The 22,746-nt window shown below is 42.7% G+C and overlaps 1 protein-coding gene across 18 annotated transcripts in view; it reads left to right on the top strand.

The window, feature by feature from the left end:
• Window positions 1-22,746, top strand: part of ATXN1 (ataxin 1) — a 384,505-nt gene that overhangs the window by 209,387 nt on the left and 152,372 nt on the right. For 16 of the 18 annotated variants that reach the window (XM_063325865.1, XM_063325863.1, XM_063325862.1 and 13 more), the window contains one exon: window positions 17,169-17,293. The exons of 1 other annotated variant lie outside the window; for it this stretch is intronic. The gene's annotated coding sequence lies outside the window, so the exon portion shown is untranslated. Of the gene's footprint in view, window positions 1-12,091; window positions 12,279-17,168; window positions 17,294-22,746 lie in introns of all 18 variants that reach the window. One more of the 18 variants, XM_063325859.1, reaches the window with a different exon arrangement.

Raw genomic sequence — 22,746 nt, 5'->3', positions numbered from 1 at the left:
TTTGCAGCTGACATTTATTTACAGGGTCACCTTTTAGTCTCTATGTTAGATTGCCATTCCTTATGAACAGTATCTCACGAGCAACATAACCTACTAGCTAAGGGATCTTGGAGAAAACCATCTCTTTGTCTGAGTCCATGGAAAAGGCAGATGGAGGTATACGTTGGGTGTGAGGTTATCACTTTTTCTGGAGCTTACATCAGTTATTTGAGACGTAAGGGACCTCCAAGGCTGCATCTGTGTGAAGGCTTTCTAGTGGTCTTCTGCTGTTACTGAAGTGTGTAGCTTAGCTTGTGTGGATGATTTTGAATGGATGGCTCTGAGCAACCTGACTTAGTGAAAGATGTCCCTGCCCATGGCAGGGAAGGAGTTGGAATGAATGGTCTTCAGACATTCCTTCCAACCCAAACCATTTTGTGATTCTATAGATCTCTAAGAAGTTTTTACTGCTATTTTTCTCCAGTGAAAGGATTTGCTTTGCATATTCCCAGTCCTTACTCCTTTACTATTAGGAGCAGAGGGTACTGTGTCTTTGAATGTTTTGACACTCATTGCTTTAGTTCTTGAGTCATGACTTATGTAAGTCTCTTGAGTAGGTTTCAGGTTGCTATTTAGAGGTGATGATATGTTTCTTGGGGAGGTACCATGGAGGCAAGGAGCTTTAAGCATTGATTGTCTTGCTTTCTTTGTTCTTTTCTCATGATTTTTGATGCTTTTTTGTTTGTATGAATAGTCATGAGAGGCAAAAGGAGAGAAAGTGGGTTCTTGGAATAACGTGTGTCCTTAAGTGCAGATGTAAGCACATAAACAGTCATATTCACATTTTAAATTTTGCTGGTTGTCAGAGTGATTAAAAGAGAACAGAAGAATCACTAGGTATCTCCAGGAGAGTGGCCCCTTGAATATGAGACCATTGCTGTTAAGGTGCTCAAATATGAATGTAGGAAACATAAGTCCAGGTTGTTCATGTTTGAACGCTTTATGTAACATTATAAAAAGGGGAAGTGGAAAGAGGAAGAGTTGGGAAGTAAGGAACAAATTATACGGTGACTTGTGGGGAAGCCTTAGATATTCAAAACCAGTTACTCTAGGCTTAAACATTTTCAGCTTTTAAAAATATCAACTTCCTGCACCATTTTATTTGACTTCTTGTTATAATCTTCAGGCTTCTCCTTCTTTACTTTTCTTTACAGCTCTGTAAGCTAGAACTCTTAAGGGGGAAGAGCAAGTGAGAGCAAGTGTGACTTAGATTCTCACATTATCAAGAATGTGGTGGCAGGGAGGGGAGGAAGATAAATTTGTGAATAATACCATGCAAAAAGTTCAGAACCTGGATCCACTCCAGGCTACGTGAGATCCTGTAAAGTTTCATGCCCTGTTTGTGTAAGATGGTCAGAAGGTCATTTTCTTCTTGTCTCTGAAAGAAAACTGACTCCAGACCTACTTGAAATCCTGTGGGATTTGCTAAAAACCATGGCAATTGGTAACAAAAGTCCAGGGTGAATGCGGTAGCTAACTCTAGATAGATGATTGTTTTGTCTCTCTGTCTTCATACTTCTAAACTTATTTCTATTAAAATGTTTATTGTTAGACTTGTAAAATGTCATTAGAGTCTTCATAAGGTCTCTTGAAATTGTCTGGAGGAAAAATATTAGGACCGTGTTCTTCATGAACATTTTGTAGATCATTTACAGTGTGTAAACTCTGTGTGTGTATATATATATCTCCATTAGAAAGACAAAACACTTCTCATCATGAGCATTTTGCTTTGTTCAGTAGATTTCTTGTCAAATAGGAATGTGGATTTGCGACGTACTGTGACTTTCTCCTGACATTTTATGCTTGTCATTGTGCACCTGTAGCATACTTGTTTGACTTGTGAGTGAAATACCGCGTATGGCTGTAGGAGGAGTTATGGTCGGCGTTTTTAGGACTCTGTAATGTACAAACCTGATCTTTAAAATGTGGTTTCTTTCTCTGTACTATGATGCGGGCATTATTCCTGTGGTACTAGAACAACTTTGAGTTTTTTGATAGTAGTAGTGATCTTTGCTTGCCCTGCTACAAACATGCTGAGTGGACTTTTTAATGATGATATTTACTGCTTAGGTTAGCAAGTTCTGCAAACAATATCTGACTTAATAATTTTGCTTTCTGCTTGTAATTACACGTTATTTCTTTTTGGTAATGCCTTCAGAACTTCTCAGTTCATTATCGAGTCTCAGAACATAATTTAAGGAATAATGCGTATTCTGACTGGTCATAACGAGGCTGAAATTCCATCTTGGACTTCTGGTGTCATCACAGAACTGGGATGGAATTACAGCTTTAATTTATGTACTATGGGGGATACATTATTTATTACTGTGCATTAGAAAATGATTAATCTCTGCTTGTGTTGCAAGACTATCCTACTGCTCTGAGTCCCCAGGAAGTGCTGAGACATTGTAGAACTTCTTGTGCGAATTACAGCTTCATGAAGCTGCAAAAAAGACCACTGCATTATTCAAAAACTGCTAGAGCTGATCAAAATCTATGAAGTCGCTACGGGGTTTTTCCTAACAGGTGGAATTCCTACAATGCTTTAGTTTGCTAAACTTGAGCGTTTCCTTGCCTTTAGTCCCTTTCAAGTGTTCGTTTCACCTAAAGCCGTGATTAGATGAATGGGTTGAGGAGCACTGTGTTTTTGAGGACCCTGATTCAACAAAGCCCCTCAGCTGTAGTCAAGCTCTGACTGAAGATAGTGGAAATTAGTCATGTGCTTAGTTGGTTTCCTGAATCAGTTCTTTAATTTCTACTTCTTTAGTTGTTCATAAAAGCTATTTCTTAGTTTGTCCTCCACTTCGCAGAATTGTGTGTGTATGTGTATGTGTGCATGCACACCCATGCGTGCATCCATAAATACAGCAAAGCTGCAGTGGAGCAATGCGAGCTAATGGAAGACTGCTGTAAAATTAACTGATTCTTCCAGTTTTCATTCCAGTGACTTTTTTTTTAATGTGTTTTGATAACCTTCGATTTTTAGGAGCATTTTAATACTAGGGAAGTCAGTAATCAAGCTCTGGTATGTAATTACTAGTACTGTGTAACTAGTTGAAATGTCCGCAACTATGGCTGTGATGAGTTTGAGTCACAGCATTCCTTCGCAGCCAGTTTTCAGTAGGGCTTAGCCTTTGTACGCAAACTGAGAATTTGTCCATTTTTGTTCTACAGCCTGTGGACATGTGTTTGTACAGAGACCAAGTACCAGCCACACCACCATGCAGCTGTTCCCAAGTAACATAACTAATCCATGCCTCTTCATAAAAAGAATTTGGGATTTGGGGGCAGTGGAGTTGCAATTTTGCATTTGCAACTGCTGTGCCCTGGTTTAGGGAAAAAAAGAAAAAACAAAACAAAAAACCAAAACCCCAAACCCTAAAGGTTCATAGGAATTCTAATTTGCCCTAGCAAAATGTCTTCAAAGTACTCAGCACTATTAGATCTGAAGAAAAGAATGAGATAATTTGTAAAAGATCAAACAGATACAAATACCTTAAGAAAAGAAGTCACTGATGTAAATTAAATGAATGCGTTATACTAGTACAAAAGTATTATAAAAAATTAAATACTCCCACTTTCTAAGGTGGCATTTTTATCTAAGGCTCTGATGACATGTATAAACCACTCAAGTTTCAGTCTTGTGGGTTATATTGTCACCAGAAGCTCTGACTAATAATACAGTAAAGTCTTACAAATGACAGTTGCATATAGTATGACTCTAAATGACTTTTTTTGGTGGTTTATTATTGTCATGTGTTTAAGAAAAAAAGAAGAGAGAAAGTCACAGTGCCTACTGACTAATTGGACGTAGTGGGGAAGCGTTATCCTGGATTTAATTTGTGTGGCCATGTTATAAATCACAGATGTGGAATCTGAAACACAGCGACAAAGCTGATAATCCTTGAGGTGTAAGAATCTTGAAGCTGGTGTAGAGAAAGATGTACAAAGCACGCCGGCAGCTCTCCCCCACGCAAAATTAAAATGATTGTCATTTTTGCAGGGAACACCATGGGAATCAGAATTAGAGGCATCCACCCCTCTTCAGCTTGAGAGCTGAAGAGATGGCTGCAGTTTCTATGCAGTTTCAGCCTGCTAGAGCTGTATAAATAGATCGCTGGCGCCGTGCAGATCTGTGCGGGACCAATCGCCGTTCCCTCCTACATCACGAGGAGATGCAGAGGAGCAGTCCTCGGCGGCGACCTGTCCCGTGCCACTCATACTGTACAGTTAGGTTGGGACTTCTAAAGGCAGAAAGCCTTGCTCAGATGATGCACTCTGCTCTGAAGGAGTCAGGCATGAGGCTTATGCAGATTTAAGCTAATGTTTTAAAGCCTCATTTGGATCTTAAATGGGACATACAGTATTTGTGCTAGCTTTCTGAATGAGTTGCAGCCTTGGGTGAATCCAGTACTATGTGAATCAAGGTAGTATATCACATCAACAGAGCTGAAACCAGCTGTTTAGCATTGGGTCAGCTGTTTAATTGTGTTATGATGGGTACATGAGACTGGAAATAAATACTGAGCAGCGTGAATTTTATACATACACCAGAATTTCTTACTTTTCTGCTTGTTAGTTTGCTGCAAGTACTGATGCCAGTTTTGTGTAGGAAGGGACTTTGCTCTAAGTGCGATAGGAGAGGTAGAAATGAGGATAAATGTAAAAGTTTAAGGGTAAATTTCTCAAAGTCCTTAAGCTGCCCGTCTCTCCCAGTGGTTGTAGGGCAAATTATGTTGAGCCATCACAGTCCAAAAGAGTTGGATCTTGCTCCTGGCAGCCAAGGGTGACACCCTGGGTAGACATTTCTGGACAGATGTGAAGGACCAAATCCTCCGTGCTCCTCTGTGTGAGGAACATAAGCTCAAAAGCAAACTGGAGGAGAGAGGTGAGAAACAACGACAGTAAGTTTTCACGTAGGATTTGAGTCCAATAACTTCTTGGCATAGATGCCCACTTCTAGGAAATGTGTCTTAAGGTAGTATTGTTGTACGTGTAGGAAAGTCTGCCATCCACTTTGTTCCTCTGCAGGTGCTTTCCTCTTAGCTTGCCTGCAGAGCTGAACTGGAGAGACATGGTGCTGCTCACTCTGGCGCAGGGTTTAGAGTTGGTCCAAGCTTTGTTCTTCAGAGCATGAGTTGTTTTATCACCCGAGTTTTCTTTTAAGATTGATAAAGATTGGGTAGTTGCGTTGTGCTGTGCTGATACTCGGGGCTGGGTTATGCCTGCCTTGGTGCATTGCATGAGCTTGCGGAGTTGTGCAATTGCAAGTTTACTGTCATACAACAAATGACTGATGGCATAATTTGTATTTTCAAAATACATAAGCAGCTCAACCTAATCAGGTGGTATGGTAAATATTTCCAGGAGATAAAAACAAAGTATTAGGGCAGGTGAACGGAGTTATAAACTTCCTTTAATGAGCTGCATATTGTTTGATCATGTTTTTTCATATACATGAGCTTCTGCATGCCAGATTCTAGTACTAATTGGCAGCTACTTCACAGTCCTGGAGAAATAATATTATAAATACTGGAAACAGTCAAAATGAGTAGACGTGTTGGTTTGCCTTTCAGACTGCTGTGACTAACAGGTGATTAGTACAAATAGTAGAAGGCCCGTTTATCCTCCTTGTTGCTCCTAGAAATACAAAGAGAAGGGGGCATGTTCAGCTCCTCCAGACGGTTAACAGTGGTACCACTGACTGGCTTGGATTACAGTTGTGGCTGCACAAGTGTTTAATTTGCAGATCTGAGCAGTCCTGCTCATTTCCTGAAGCCCCTGAAGTTAACATGCAAATGGTTTGGGGCCTGAAAGAGCCGCATTCGCTTATTCTGGAGAGTTTGCAGTAAAACCTTATGATGGAGGAAGACCCCCAAATAACAAGTCTTTTACCACTTCCAGTGGGTAGCTTATGATGTCGATGGGATATGAAGTGGAGGGAATGCATGTTGTTTGTTCGCGTATGCCAGTAATCTTCAATGCTCCTAAAAGATGCAACAAATTAAAATATCTCATGTTTTTGCACGCAGATCAGCTGCCATTATTTTTCAAAGGCGCAAACTTTAAACAGCAAACTTTAATTTAACAAAGCTTTTTAAGATATGTGGAAAGCACTTCTGAAAAAATACTCAAATGAGAGCAAATGATTTTTTTTCTTGTATTTAAACATTTTTCAGTAGTACAAATGTGTCAATGCTTGGTGAAGATCACACTCATTGGAACTTGGGAGAGCAGGCAGGGACAACAGTTCACTCTTTCACAATGAAGAATAGTTTGATTTAATGGTAATGAGAAGATCACGGTAATAACTGTGAAAAGGCCTAGGAAAGTAGTACATTCACGGGTGGATGAAATTTCTATAGGGTTTGGAAGTGTTTCTGAAAATGCTATGCTGCAAATTTTTGAGCTTGGTGCTACTCGCTCACATGCAATGGAAAGATGATTTCCACTACAAGGGGATTCTAGGCTGAAATTGCATGGCCTGTCATATGGATTAGCATAAGCCTAAAGGAGAATAATGGTCCTTGCTGACTTTCAAAATCTCTTAATTTTTGCTTAAAGACCTAAGTTGATTAATCTAGTTTATATTACGTTTAAAGATGTACCTATATGTTGAGGCAACTGCATTTCAGCATAAAATGAGTCCGGGGACTAGTACGAGGAGGTTGTGTTTGTAGCTTTTTAGGCATTGCTCTACTTCTTTTAAAGCAATTATGTAATGATCACTGGCTTTTTTTAGTAATATACCAGCTACTGAAAGCGGGATGTTGCCTGTTTCGCCCATTTGAAGGAAAGTTGTGCAGTTGGTTTCTTTGCAAACCTCTGTCGGTCATCCTGCAGAGATTGGCTGAAGGGTTACTTTCATTTTGTGCAGGACAGTGGTGATGGCAAAGTTACATGGCGTTGCAGTCACTAGCCGTAGACACCAAAGAGAAACCCGAGGTGTAAGATCGAGGAATGTTGGAAAAGACAGTATAATACTAAAATTCACAGTAGCTGGTGCTGGAAAATGAAACTGTTGAGTGTTAGCTTTGTCATGACAAATATTTGCAGGTTGAAAGCAGTTTTGTCCTCAGTCTGAATAAGTGCTGGAGAGATTAGACCGCACTGCAGCCCACGTTACTGCATGCCTATGTATGTGAAGAGGTACAATATCCTAAATAAATTAGGGGATTGGGTTTTTTTTTCTGTTTACAAACTCTGTTCACCAAAATTAGTAAGACATATGTAGCCATACACAGCATTGTAAATGTTCCATAAACTTAGCTTTGTTCCTGACGTTGTCATTATCTGTCTTACATTATGATTCACATTAAGGAAAAATACCTTGTTTCGATCCTGCAGGGGAAAAACCCTTTCTCTTGCTCACCTCTCCCCAAAAACCCCAGACACCTACTTATCCTGTGTCATCTGAAGCAGATTTGAATGTGTTATCTGTACCTAAATCTACAGATACACTTTTCCTGTCTTGTATAGGAACAAAATGTTGTCCCATTTTCTGTAGTTGCCACTTAGTAATATCACAAACAAGTTACAGTAGTAAACGGAATGTGTTAAAGAAATGGAACGATTACAATTTAATTCCCCAGAAAATATACCTAATATTATTCATAAGCAGAATGCATTTCACAGTAAGTAGAAATAAAGCTGTGTTTCAAACCAGCACAGGTAAAACAAACCTCCCTGGGCAAGACTATGCTTGGATTTGATTCTAATGAATCTGGCAGAACTGGCACTGCAGTTCTGAGTTTTAACATCAGATCCATTTGTTTACCTTTCTTGCCAGTCCAACATCATTTTTCATGGGCCGAGACTGATATTTTAGTTTGTTTTATTTCTGGAGCATGCTATCTCTGCAGTGACTTTGGAATCTGCTGGCCAGCTCCAGCTACATTTAACAGACAGGTTGAGATCACAAAGCCCTTGAACTCCTAGGAGTTCTGTGGAACAGGCAGATGGATATAGGATGAAAGAAATTAGTGACCTTTCTGAAGGAAAGGCTCACCTGTGTTATCACAGATGTGGGAGCACGTTGAGGTGTGAGCCGTTGTGGGTGCTCCCAGCGCAGGGCTAGCTTTGCTCAGAGCGTGTGTCTTACTGTGCGTGGGGTCACCTACCCACGAGAGGCAAAGCCACAAGAAACCAGCCTTCATGGACTCCACTGCTTATGGGACCACTTGGTCTTCTAAGGAGAGAGAATAGCCTAACTCCCTTTACTTTTCACGCGCTTTCCTAATAAATGTAGTACTTTTAGGTTTTCAGCTTTCTTCTGCTCTAAGCCACAGCACCTTCACTCTTGTTTCGCATGTTCTGCAGGAGGCAAATGGAGCCCGAGACAGACAAAGTGGTGTGACCAGGGCTATATGGGAGACGTTACATGGTGTTGGCCTGTGCAGCTGACCTGTGAGGTTAGAGTCTAACCACTCACCTTATCTCTCCTCTGTGTAGAGTCACTAATGAATGCAGTTTAAAAGCACAGTTGAGTTGTTAAAGGTCCCGGACCTTCTTGGATGGCTCTCAAAAATGCAAGATGAGGGCAGCTGCGCTGTCTTAAAAGTTAAGCACATTAGAAACCATGTCTCTGGCTGGTTTAGTACATAGAAGCAATTATCTTTGAAGGAAAAGAACACAGATCCAGAATGCTTTGAAGAGAGAGGACAAACAGCATGGCAGCAGTTGTGACAGGGCCCTGCCGACTTTGCCGGTTTCATTCATGAAAACGGACAGTAGTGGTGAAGTGAGACTGTCGATTTTACATGTACTTCCTCCGCGCTTGGGCTTCCTGCTTGCAGTGAGCTTGGAGTCCTCTCCTGCGTGGAGGGCGAGTGGAAAGCACGTGAAGGAAGAGAGAAGCTTTCAAGAAGTATTTGAGTACTAGGAAAGCATTTCACTTGGCCTCAGCCAGGTCCTCAGCACAGCGGTCAATGTCACTCCTGCTCGCAAATTTGCTGCCAGATCCAGAACAGTTTTGCAGAAGTTGAACAGATGGAGCACCGATGTTTAGTTGGTTTCCTGCAGTAGGAACAAAAGAAATTTCCATCACCAGGTATTTCAGAATCACAGAAACTTCAGAGTTGGAAGGGACCTCTAGAGATCATCTAGTCCAACTCCCCTGCTAAAGCAGGATTGCCCAGAGCACGTTACTCAGGACTGCATCCAGGCGAGTCTTGAAAATCTCCAGAGAAGGGGACTCCACAACCTCCCTGGGCAGCCTGTTCCACTGCTCTGTCGCCCTCACCATAAAGAAATTTTTCCATGTATTTGAACGGAACTTCCTATGTTCTAGCTTGTGCCCGTTGCCCCTCGTTCTGTCACTGGGAGCCAATGAAAAGAGTCTGGCACCATCCTCCTTCAACCCACCCTTTAGATGCTTGTATTTCTTAGCAACTTTGAGTAAAACTCTGAGCGTTATGTTCTTGTTACTGCTAGGGACAAACAGCTTGTGAGGAGAAGATCCCTTTCCTCTTCCTGATAATGTTTTCAACAAATGCAGTGGAATGTGTAGACAGGTGGCTTCTAGCCAGTAGCCTGCAGACCTTCATGTGGCCTGCAGACCTCCATAGGCTCAGCAGGGTACTTCTTAGTAAGTGGCAAAAGGTAACTGTGAAAGTTAGACATCATGTTATAGGATTCTTAGCCTTTCGTGCACTGAAAATAGATGCGATGACTTACTACTTGAATTAGTTATGAGAAATTTCAAGATTTTGGGGACCTTTTTAATGACATTTGGAAAGAAAACATAAGATCCACAATGAGAAAAAATTCCGGAGGATATTTAACATAAGCTCAAACAGAAACATAGTCACCTTAAAAAGCACTACTGCCTAAAATTTTCTGCAGGCTGTTTTTACAACTAATGCCTGAAGTTTATTATATTTTTCATGGGGTTTAGTGGGTGAAAGGTAGTACTTTTTTCTGTGTTTTTATCCAGTTTGTTTTACTTTTCCCTTCTATAACTATTCTTTACTATTTTGGTACAAGACAAAGAAAAAATGTTCTGAAGAGTAGAACTCATTGTAAAACTACAGAAATTAGGTTAGTTATTGTAGCTGAAACTACTTTGATCTGTTCTCTCTTCTCCTCATTGTTAACTTCTAAATGCTCTTGCTACTGTCACTATTACACTGATGCAATATTACAGTAGAATGTAATAATATCATCTTATTTGGTGGCGTAAAGATAAATGACAGCAGAATATTTGGTTTTTGTGATTATGCCTACATTAGCAAGTACTGTGGACCAACCGGAGAGTATCTGTACAGTGAAAAACTTGGTGCTGGGCTCGTGAGGTTCACACCAGGCATATTTCAGGGTTGCTTTTACTTCTGAGCAGCCTGGTGCTGTTAACTGCATGCTCTGGAGAACATGATGCTTCTAGTTTAGTTCCTCCCAAGAGGGATACAGTTCACATGCTCCACAACTACCCCACAATGCAATCAAAAGCCCAGGCAGGACAGATAATCTGGAGACTTGCTTCAAAAGCTACATACCTGATCTGAACAAAAGCAGTAAGGTAGCCGTGCCCTGTAGGGACTTTGTGGGATGAAGGGATGGAAAGAAAGGCGTATTTCAGTGATCGTATCTTGTAGTTGTACCAGTTAGTAAAACACATTTCATAATTTTTCTTTCTTAATGTTCTTTCTTCCCTTTTCTTTGTAATTATTACTGAAAGGGGAAGGTTGGTGTGAGTAGGCCTCAGAGAAGGAAGGCTGTTTTGAGAAGTTAGAAAGAAGAAATCTTCTACCCAAAGAAGGATCGTATCTTCTTTAAAGAGCTTGTACAATGCCAAGTACACATTAGTACTTAACCAGTAATGACCCAATTGACTTGCTGACATGAGCGTGTGCCGCTGGAGATGGTGCTCATGCCCTTAAATTAAAGAGGGTGGTCAGATACTGCACTGAACTGAGGCTGGTGGTCATGGTAAGACACTGGCTAGCCATCCTTTATTTAAAAGGTGTGTAGGCTCTTTTTGGTGTGTGTCCTGAGGCAGAGAAGGAACATATGGTATGGTGAGATGTAATGTCATATTATTGCTAGCATGACTTGGAAAAATATATGATGTTACCTTAGAGAGTAGGTGTGAGAGCTAGTCTGGCAGATGTGACAGTCCTGCTTTCTGGATTTGACAGTTGGCCGCCCAGAGAGCCTACTACCGAACCTGGTATATGCTGAAATGCTCGTGTTATGATTTGTGCTGAAGAAAAGGAAGTAGAAATGCAGATGACAGAAGCAGTAGCACAATTTAAAAAAAAAAAAAAAAAAAGTCTGGACAAGTAGACTTACGCAAAAGCTTCATTCTTTCTCAGTGTCCTGTGTCTCCTTGATTGAAAGAGTGGATTTGGCTACAAAAGCCAACCAGCTTTTGTAGACAAACAACTCACCAAATCCAGGCAGAGGACAACATTTCTTCCCCTGCCTGGAAGATTTTAGTTGCTAGCCAAGCTGCTGGCATAGTCCTGCTGATCTCAAAAAGTAAGACCAAAATACAGTGGTGCCGAGCTGGTGGTTGTGGCTTAGTCAGATTTCTGTTCTAAAAAAAGCTTTTGGTCAGGCCTCCAAAGTTTCCTGCAACAAAGGTCACCACAGGTTTCTGTTGAAGTGTCCAGTGCTCTCTGGCATTGGAGATGTGTAAAGGTATAAGGAATTTGATTGTTCAGTATTTCTATATAGCAGCAAACAACTATATCTCAAAATCCAACCTCATAGAAGGTAAGGTGAGCTGGAGTATGTAAAGCAGAAAGTAATGGGGAAAAAAATACCAGATTCATCTGTCCCAAGAACATGAAATTTCTTCTTTTTTCTAGAGCCCTTGCATTTGAAGAGCTCAGTATGTGTCTGGCTGTTGCAGAGAATGCCATACTTCATTTTCTTAACATCTCTTTCTAAGCTCTACGTGCCCTTTAGCAGAGAGGCACTAACCTGGTGCTTTTCATGGGCAAAAATTTGAAGTTTTACAAAAGGGTGTTACTGTCCAGACCAGCTTGGGCCGTGAGGGGTTGGGTGGATGGTGTTCAACTCTTCCTCTATTGGCACTCTTGGTTTTCAGGAGCCGAGGAGGATTGTGCCTCGGTGGGCGCAGGCAGTCGTGTGGCCACAGGAGGAGTCAGCTGATGCGGGGTGCAGTCAGTCTCTCCCAGGCCTTCTCGCTGTCCTCAGATGCTGGGGTAAGGAGGCGCTTAAGAAGAATCACTGAAGAAGCGATTACGACTTGGAAAGACCTAACGCCCTTCTGGGTAAGCAGGAGAGCGTGGCTCTTGTGGTTACCTTTTAATGGTAAACAGACCATGACAAGGCCATGGGGGTGGTGAGTGAGGGCTGACAGCCCTTGCTCCAAAAATCATAGTATCATAGAATGGTTTGGGTTGGAAAGGACCTTAAAGGTCATCTAGTTCCAACCCCCCTGCCCTGGGCAGGGACACCTCCCACTAGACCAGGCTGCTCAAAGCCCCATCCAGCCTGGCCTTGAACACCTCCAGGGATGGGGCATCCACAACTTCTCTGGGCAACCTGTTCCAGTGTCTCACCACCCTCACAGTAAAGAATTTCTTCCTAATATCCAATCTAAATCTGCCCTCTTTCAGTTCGAAGCCATAACCCCTCATCCTGTCATTACATGCCCTTGTAGGCCCCCTTTAGGTACTGGAGGCTGCTATAAGATCTCCCCGGAGCCTTCTCTTCTCCAGGCTGAACAACCCCAGCTCCCTCAGCCTGTCCTCGTAGGAGAGGTGCTCCAGCCCTCTCATCATCCTAGTGGCCGCCTCTGGACTCACTCCACAGGCACATGTTTCCACTTGGCTCCAAAAATCATGCGATAAAGTCACTCCTGGCTGTTAGGGGAAAAAGGGGAGATTATGGAGTTGGTGCTTACTAGCAGAAGGCAAGAAAAAGAGTAAATACCAAGTGAGAACATGTGCCTGAGCCTACCAGATCCTCGGCAGAGGGAAGGGAAGGCAGCAGGCCTGTTTCTGCAAGCCTGGGGAAAGGTGTCCCTGTCCCTGTGACGGGAGGTGCGCAGAGAGCCCAGCACCGCCATTTCTCCATTCTTCAGAGGACTGAGATCGCATTTTAGCACTCCACTTTGCTCTGATCTGACCTTGGCTCTATCCTGTCACACGTGGTAGTACCACGGTGGTTTTGTCCAGGCCCACCCCAGAACTGCTTGCCCCGGGGATGGTGAGGGATGCCGGCAGTCCTGTACATTGCCTAGACTTGGAGGTGGGCAAGCCTGCCCCAAATCCAAAAATACAAGCAGAGTCTTTCTCTGTAGTTAGTCCTGGGGTTTCATTTCTTTTTTTGCTTGATTCTTTGTTTCCACTGGTGTGGATTTTTATCAGTTTTGAGCAGAGTCAAGTAACACAACGAAACGTACAAGTTGGCTAGAATGGAAAATGAGCTCTGTCTGTTAAGCTCCATCAGCCCTTTGGAGAGGCACCACTGTGAAATGAAGGAAGGCCGGGAGGGAGAAGAGGGGTCCCACTGGTGGCGTTTCGTCAGGCTGCTACTCTCACGATATTTGATTTTCTTAAGGTCCCAAGCTGCCAAAGCAAGGGGTATTGTCTGTCTTGGCTTTTGTTAAAAAGCAAAATATTTCTGCCTTCTGAGTGCAAACCTGTTGCATTCCTATGGCTCCGAAGCCAGAAAGCAGGGAAAAAAAATCATGATTTTTGTCCAGTCTCACAGTTTTTGAGGGAAGTACCATGTTTTGAGGAGATGTATGCTGATTGACCATCATTTAATTCTTGGGGGTTAGCAGTACAGCACGCTGCAGGTATGACATGCTGCTGTTTTCAGGGGTTCCTGGCGGAATTCATCTGCTTTGCAGCTGGCAGGGTTAATGTCACGTGTATGGGAGGAGGAAGGGTGATTTGTACTTCAGAGTGAGCCTTCATTTAGCTCTGCTGGGGGCTAGGGAAGCTGAGCACCGTCTCATATATTGCACTGGGAAGAATGGAAAAGCTGACAAAATACTCCTATAATTTGTTTGAAGCTGCATTCATTTCTCCAGAAGGGGGAGAGTGGAGTAGTTGGATGCTGGGAAGAATGTGTCTAATTCAGGACTCTTTCTTTCCTCCCTGACTTGAGCCTGGACACTACGGAGAAAAATCAAGACATTTAGAAATGGGCTGTCAAATCTGCTCATGTGTGCTTTTGCAAAGTCCAGCATATCTGACTGTCAAACAAGACTTTCTACATGTGGCTGAATAGTTCTGTATTAAGAGTTCACAGTTGTTTTTGATAGTATTCAGGTTACTGAGCAAATATCATAAATGCACAGGGTGCAAGCCATGGGTGGACAGTGACTGCAGGAAGAGCACATGTGTGCATGGCAGGCCTGCTGCTGCTTTCTGATCATGAAATTTGGCTCACTGTAACATGATGTAGCAAAAAAAAAAAAAAAAAGGAGGGCAGAACCAGTTTAAAGTATTTTTGTTACATTGAATTTTTAGTGTTTTATCCTGTGCTGTATAAATTGTTACCTCTTTTTTGTTTGGTTGGTTTGTTTGTTTATTTTAGAAAACCAGAAAATGTCCTCCACCACAGTTAAATCTCTTTCCATTAGACAAACGCTGATTTGCTGCTCCTGTTTCTGTAAGGATCAGATGGGCAATGGAAGCTGTACAGCAAATTAATGTATGCTACTCGAGATAGTAAAATGCAGGGCCACAATAGGCCTTTTTTCAGCAGCTGTAAAGCTGTTGTGTGACTACAGTGAATCCATTCAGTCTCCCCCACGCTTGCTGGGAGTGCCCAGGAGAAGAGAGTTGTACTAGTGAAATGACTATCCAGCAAAACGGTTTCAGAGGGATAGGCTAATGACTCACTCCTCATTTTGATTTACAGGGTCTTTTTCTGTGGACGTGGAGTTTCAGCCTCACGTGAGTTCAGAGATCTATAACTTTGTCCACATTACCAGATTATCCACTAAATCAGTATGGGTGTTGTGTTACTCACGTCACCCCCTTTGAGATGGGGGAATACTGTTATCTTTGCTGTAGAGGAAGGGGAAACGAGGCACAGGAAAATTGGGGTTAAGTGACAATGTGTATTAGGAGCCAAACTCTTACACTTTAGATGCACTGTAGCAGCTCAAGTGCCATTCAGAGCTATTTCAGCCCCTCAGGAACTGTTACATAGCATTTGCCCATAGGTCATCCAAAAAGTCTGGAGGATAGCTGGGAATCTGTCCCTCAAACAACATTATTTGTCTCTTTAAACAGAGCATTAAAAATGTAACTATGTAAGTGAAAACAGGAGGATTTTATGCTGATTTTGATCTTAAAATAGAATCCCCGTCCACCTTGTATTTGAGTCGGGGGAAAAAAATGAGAGGCAGAACGTAGTTGATTCAGCAGAGTGACACTCTGTAAAATAATCCCTTTAACACTTTTTTCTTAAATTAAGAACGGTTTCTAGGTGGCATGAGTCATGGACAGAGTGTCCTCATTTCACTTTGAACCTCCAGCCTTCTCTGGATTTGTGTCACAGCTTTAGAGGGCTTTGTCCTCTTCCTGCAAGTCTGTAGGCTTGGCTGTTGCAACCTTTTACTCATGTTGAGTGAGAGCAACGCTCCTTGAAGCAAGCAGCAACACCGTGTAAGCGAGAACAAGCGTGGTGCAGTGGGGGAGCAGGGTAATTTAAACGGAGTTTTTTGGATTTGTTCGTAACGTAAGCAGTTTCGGGGAGTGGTGACATAGACACAGGCTCTGTGCAGGTGTCGAGGGAAGCCTGCTTTCCCCCTTATTTGGATGTTGGTCTTCGCTCTGAGTTTTGGGTTGTTTTCTGCAGGGGGGGTGTTTGGGAATAAACTGCAATGTAGAAAGCTGTACTACTTTGATTTCTGGTCGCTTTTGGAAAAGTTGTATTTTCTGATGTATGTACAGTCACAGAAGGCAGTGGGTAATGTCTCTGTTTCTTAATTAAAAGCAATGGAAAATATTATTCAGAGCTGTCTGTCTGTCCTAGCTGAGGAAGAAAACCAAAGCAGTCTGACTTCATCCATGCAAGGTCAAACCTTCCTCTTTGCTGTGTTGTGAGAGTTTGTCGGCTTCAATGGGGATAGTCACAGGTGTAGCCGCGGGAATGGTTTGTCTTTCAGGCTTTTTCCAGAGCAAGAATGAGTATAGTTGTTGGTCCTAAAAATTGCTTGTAGAGAAATAACTGGGATGCCTATAATCCAGAGGGGCCATGCAAATGCAAGACTGCGCTCTCAGAGGGAAAGTGAACTCTGCGCTGGCTTGGCAGTGTTTGCTTCTCGTAGCCAGGGGATTTTCCTGCTGACAGAGCCTGGTTTGGAGGCTTACGTACCCAGCCGGCTCCTGGCCTGCCTTGCTGCAGGTATGGGAGAGGGAGGAGGGTGAAACCGGGGGGCGGTGAGAGAGTGTTCTGGTAGCAGCACTCACTGAAAATTTGAAACCCTTCAGACCTTTTTTGGCGATGGTGGAGAATGTCAAAATTGATTGTATTAGAGACCTGCCAGTTTCTCTTACTCATTTGCTTCGTCGCTCCTCCTCCCTTCCTTCCTCTCTCGTCAGCCGGGCTGGGTTTTGTAGTGCTAATGCTGCATTGCTTCTTCAGCACGGCTACTACTTCCCCCACGCCGCTACTACAGAAATACTACAGTAACTCAGTGAAGATTTAGGGAGTTGGCTGCATACGTATTATTAGTGGTAATAACAGTGATAGTAATAATAATAAAACTGACGATTGCTCTCCCGTGTAACAGTGTGATATTTTACATAATGATTTTTCTTCTGGTTTGTATCTCTGGGCTTTCTTCCCTTTTCACCTTCATAAATTTGTGGAGTCTGGTATATACAAGATTGTGCTTTAAATATGTACTTCGTAGTGTACTATCTTGCAGATTTCAAAAATAACATGTTTTTGAGTGGTTTAAAATGGGGGTTTGGGGTGTGTGTATGTGGGGGGGTGGTGGTGTTTTGTTTTTTTTAAACTACAGCCCACAGGAGAGCGTTCATGCTGCTTCTGCTGGGGGGAGTTATCACACTTGCTTTAGATAATGAAATACACATTGGAGGAAGGTCAGGGATTTCCCCTGAGCCACCCACCAATTGCTTGAAATGACATTTTCATTCTGAGTGTTTCTTGTTTTGTTTTTGTTTAAGATCCTGGAGCACAGGGAAAGAGTTTTAATGCAAAACATCAGAAAAGAAAGGCTGCAACGTCTCCTGTGAGAGGGGGGAAAAAAGGAGATTTACAATTGCATCTTGAAACACTCATATGATTTGAGGTAAGTGATTGGAGGGTCTTAAGTTACAGTTAGTTTGTAATTAAATTAATCATTATTTACTTCATACTGTTCTGATATTTCTATCGAAGGCAATAAAAACAGATGGGAGAGGGAGGGAGAGAACTTTAATGGCAAACCTAGAAACGGCAATAAAAATATGTAATGCGCTTATCTTTTTGAAAATGGGCCCCATGAGGTCCAATCCCACAAACAGGCAATCATTCTAATGTTTATAAGGGTTAAACCCTGATGAAATCAATGAGGCTATTCTCCCTGAAAGTTAGGCATGTGCCTAAATATTTCCAAGTTTGGAATCTATATCATATGGGAACTCTGCAGCAGAAAGCTATTGAAGAACATACAACGCACAGCCAGAAAAATGCATATACAATTCTCTTACTGTTGGTGATAATGTCATGAGTAATCTGATTTTACAGCATTCTTAACTGATATTTTTGTATTAAACACATAGTTCTCATTTTTATGTTTAAACACCTCATTGAAATACCAAACTTCTTTACAGAGTCTGTAAATTCTACACCAGCTTTAATAATATGTCTGCCTTAATTGCTTCACCAGTGTGTCTTTGAACAAGTAGAGTTAAAAGTATAAAGAAAATAATGTCCCCTTTCATAACTAGAGTTGCAAATTGCACTTGGATATTTGAATAGCAGCCGAACTAAGAGTTTGCTGACTGAGGCCGAATTGTGTTGTCCTGAGTTAATAATTTTTTTAAATAAAGGCAGTCATGAGTCGCTGGGAAAAGCTTACCTTTTCCCTCTAGTCTTCTTTTTTTTTTGTTTTCATTTCTCATTAGAAAAGAATGACCTCTGAGTCTTTTTTGTTTAGTAAAGAGAAAATGTTACAGTTTTAAAACTTTTAACTACTGAAAATGATACATAAATGGAAACTAAAAACCACCAGCCTCTTTCTTAAATAAAAATTTCAAATTATTTACTCTATTTTGCCCACGAGTGTGCTGAAGGAGACAAAATTAGTGTAAGAAACCTGCAGAAACAAAAAGACCCACATAACGTGGAAGAAGCAAGGGATACAATCCAACAAATGTGTAGAATGTCAAAACCCTTTGGCTGCTGGCATTTGCAGACATTTGTTGCTTACCAGGTTTCAGAAGAGAGGAGAGCATAGCAGGCCCCTGGTGATTGCTCTGTATTTGCTTTGTAGGAATAGAGCTATTAAGTTTCTTTTGAAATCAACAGGCTCGCTGCAGGGAGCTAAATATTTCCTTTCTGGTCAGTGGACAAGAGCCATTGCTTGGGAAATTGTTATAGTCCCGTAGGCATTTGTACTGATTTATCCAAAAAGTTTGAAACTTTTGCAAATCACTGTAGCCAACTGCATTTTACGTGCAGATCTTTCACTAGGGACTATGAGCCCAAACAGGAATACAGGACACTTTCAGTACGAGTGTGAGGTGATTTTTGCAGTTGTGAAATGAGAATCATTCATGCAAATCTATTTAAACCGCTGCTGTATGGCCTTTAGGGGCTCCGGTTCTTACCCTCCCTTCTCTCCCCCAATCCCTGCAGCTCAGGTGGGGAAATGCCTTGCCCTCTGGAGCAAGCCCTGTTTCAAGCGTAAGGTGACAGTCCTGGCCAAACCAGTAAGAGAGGGGGAAGTGCACTGCAAAGACCTACGTGTAATCGCTCTCAGCCCACCTTTGCTTTCTCTCCATCCCACTCTCCTGGTGGCAAGCATTCCTCCTCAGCTCTGCAGAGCATAAATCAAAATACTTTTATTCCTGTCTTTTTTTCCATGGACATCAGACCAGGATAATGTGCATGATTTTCTTTTCACAGCTGCCTCCTTGTTGCTCTCTGAGGAGGCACATGTTGAAGTTCAGGGGAAGGTATCTTCGTACCATCTCTGTGGCCTTTATAATCATTCCATCAGCTCTCTGTTGCAGTCACAAAATTGTTGAATCTTGTTTAGTTTTCTTTCTATTGGAGAGTGCAGGAGCTTATTGGCAGAGTATTAAAGGGAAGTTCTTTGGTGGCGAGAAACGCATTTTAAGATGTGTTAAATTGTACTGCTACTCCTGCCCTTCATTTTTTTTTATCACGTGAAGAAATAATGCCACCTTTTACGTGCCCGGAGAAGGTCCTGTGGTGCGTGCCAGGGAGTTATGTGGGTGCTGAGCTGAGCAAGCAAAGGGACAGACTTTCTCCTGCCTTGTATTTTTCGCTGGGACTGAATACGGGGGATTGAGCCTGCCCAGATTAAACACATGCCTGTTTTGTTTTGCCTTTCTCTGCTCTTCTTTCAGCTGTCAGCGTGCCATGTTCAGATGGCAGTGATCAGTCACAAATTGTCCCTCATCCATGCTCCTCATTGCTCCTAAACCATTAGTTTTGTGGAGCTCTTCAACAAAGATGGCACCGGTTCGATTTTTTTTTTTTCCCTGTTTCTTTTTTCCCTCCCCTAGCTAATGGAAAAAGAGGTTGTTTGTTTGTTTGTGTTTTCCCCTCAAGTCAGCTGCATTAGTTCCCAAAGCAACTTGTGTTAAGTGGAAATGAGGCTTTGATAATATGTGTGCTTGCTGGAGACTCGCTTAGATTTTTTTTATCCTCCCCCCCGCCCCCCCCCCCCCCCCATATGGATCTTTTCAATGGGGCGCCTCTATTGTGAATCAGAAAGAAAGTGCACGGGCTGCCAGGCGCATAATGGAATTGTTCATTTGTTTCTGTAAGTGTGTGTGAGTCTTTGTAAAGAGGAGGTGGTGGGGACAGAGAACGGAGAGCTTTGCTGCGGGGAGCTGGGAGTGTGTGGTGGCACAGCCTCGGGCACCGTTGTGGTGCGATGTGGCTGTGCCCGCTCTGCTCAGCGCTGGTGGGCATTACCTGGGACTTGCACCGCTTAGCATGTCACGTGAACTTGGGTGAAGCTTGTGCAGCCATTGAGTATGCTGGCTCTAAACCACATAAGGCAAAATATTCGAAAGCTGTAGTATTTCCAGCACTTTCCTTAAACCATGTGCGTTGGCTTTCAAAAGAGTGATGTAAATATGAACCATGCCAATACTGTGCTTCCTCACTGAGGCTATTTATTATAAAGGCCGTATGGTATAAGTCATTTTAGTATGGAGTAGATAAGAGGTTGAACCAAAGCCTTGGATCCAAGCCCACCAGCAGCTTTGCAAAAGGCAGGATCCAGATCTGAAGTCAGTGATTCATGCAGTTTCTAGTAGAGAGTGGTTTTAACTTACTCCATAAAATGGGAGCAGTCAGAAGTTTTAAATTGAGGCTTTTAAACAACTTCTTGCCTTTTTCTCACCCACCATTATCCTCTGCTTTAGAAAGTTACTGTGAAAGCACGCTAGCCGTTTTCTCCAAGCCACTGTGGCCCGGAGACACCAACTCAGGGAGTGGAGAGGGGTCTCTCCCCTGTTTAACAGCCATATGCTTTTTTTTCCAGAGGAGTTTTGCTTCCGAGTTAGACCTCCCTTCTGGAAGAAGGTTTTTGGAGTCGTGGTAGAGGCTTTGGAGGTAGGATCTTGAAGGTTCACAGACACCAAGAAACAGTTGATCAGCCTGGCACAAAGCAAACCAGGCCGTAGTGGCTGGATCCCCCACATCTTAAAAAGCCCACTCTCATAATACCATAGCTGAATTACAGAGATGGAAAACTATGGCATTGTAAACAAGAAGTTCATAAAGCCTAAACTTTCACATCTAGATAAGGGACTTTGTTCTTATTCTTCCTCTTGTCCTTTGCTCTTGGATGCAATGTTTTTAGGGATTTTCAGTCTCTAGCTGTGCATTTACTAGAGAGGCATCTGGTTACGTGTTACTTTACACATCTGTTACATACGTCAGAGAGTCAAATCCGGCACCCAGAGACTTTACATGGATTTGCGGCACTCCCTGTGGGACTTTGAATCCACAAGCCAATGAATGGCTTATGAGGATAGAAAAATGCAGTATTTTAATCTACTGCATATATTACTGCAGTTTATTGCGTGTATATTGCATTTATATACTACAGTCCCCTTTGTATTTGGCAGAGAAAAGCTGCTATGGGAAAGACAAGAAGTGCTGGTGAACTGGGAAGTACTTAGGTATGGCAGTTAGTTGCTCCCTCCTAAAAACATAATCTTTCTGTTTAGCAGTACGAAAAACAGTTTTCATGGTGATTGAAACATCTCTAAAAGATACTGCCCAAACACCTGATGTTCTGTATTTCGAACTTAAATTCAGAGTTGTCGAACTGTTGGGGAGATGCCAAATACCTGAGGCAAGCACTGATAGCTGAGGCAAAGCTCAGGCTTTGCAGTTTTGTACTGTTCACAGCCTGTATAGGAAGGATGAGTTAGAAATACGTATCTTTGATTTGAACAGCGTTTCCTTCCCCACTAACCTTGCTGTTCAGGGTTCTGCATTTCTTTTCCTCTGGTTGCTGGTTCTGCAAGTACGTAAAGTTTTGAGAAAACATGTGGCTCCTTAGCTGGTCTTTTTTCGTCATCCATGTAGAAAACAAATGTGATAGATGTTATTTCTACAAACGATGAACTAGGACTACTCATTTGTGTGCTGTGCATGCCAGTGAGCAGATGGACTTAAATTTTAACTTTTCATGTTTTTCTTTTTGCTGTGGTGGGACTGTGCTCTGTGCTGGCGATCCTTGGGTAGAGCGGTCGAGAAGAGCGTTGCTGATAAACTCGTGTGCATGCTGTGTTCTGTTTTGCTGATGCGTAGCGGAGCAACTGCTTGCCATCTAGGGCGGCGAATGATAGCCATCGTAACGGCAGCGTATGTCAGCGGATGCTTGGGAGCCTCTTGCTAGCCCATGCTTAAATCCTGTTGGCAGAGTGTAAGAGGGGGCCAGGTAACACAGGGGTTAGTGCAGAGAAGCAAGAGCGGGGAAGATTTCGTTGAATACAAGAGACTGTGAAAATGCAAATTTGGCAGAAGGCACGCTACGGCAGGAGCCCAAAGGCAGAGCGAGCAGCGTGCTTTCCCTCTGCTGGAGGGCTCTGCAGCTGGAGCCCATGTGGGAGCCCTTTGCAGCCCAGCAGCAGCGCTTTGTGCCCCGATGCGGGGGGAGCCGTGGGTGCGAGGAGTAGCCATCCCCAGGACTCACGGACCCTACGGCCCACCCGCCCTCCGCACCAAGGAGTCCTTCGGCAGCTGGCCACCCTCTCCTCCCCCGGCTCTCTGCGACGTGGTTGCTGTGGCCAGGGTGCTGCAGTTGCTTTGTTTGAAATGATAATATTTTACACTGTTACTGTGGAATACTGCAGTATTTTTTGTAATTACGGGCTGCACGCCAGTAATGTACAATAACATTTTGCTCTTCCTGTGCTGTTGCTACTGTAGGCATTCGTTCCAATTTGGGCTGCGTTTGCAGTACGTGGTTTGTTTTTTTTTTTTTTTTTTTTCCTCTAGACTCTGCTCATTATCTATTGTGGATATTTTTGGATTATTCATTTCTAC

Source organism: Chroicocephalus ridibundus, chromosome 2 (assembly GCF_963924245.1).
Source record: "Chroicocephalus ridibundus chromosome 2, bChrRid1.1, whole genome shotgun sequence".
Classification (NCBI taxonomy): domain Eukaryota; kingdom Metazoa; phylum Chordata; class Aves; order Charadriiformes; family Laridae; genus Chroicocephalus; species Chroicocephalus ridibundus.
This window is presented reverse-complemented; position numbering and strand designations above follow the sequence as displayed.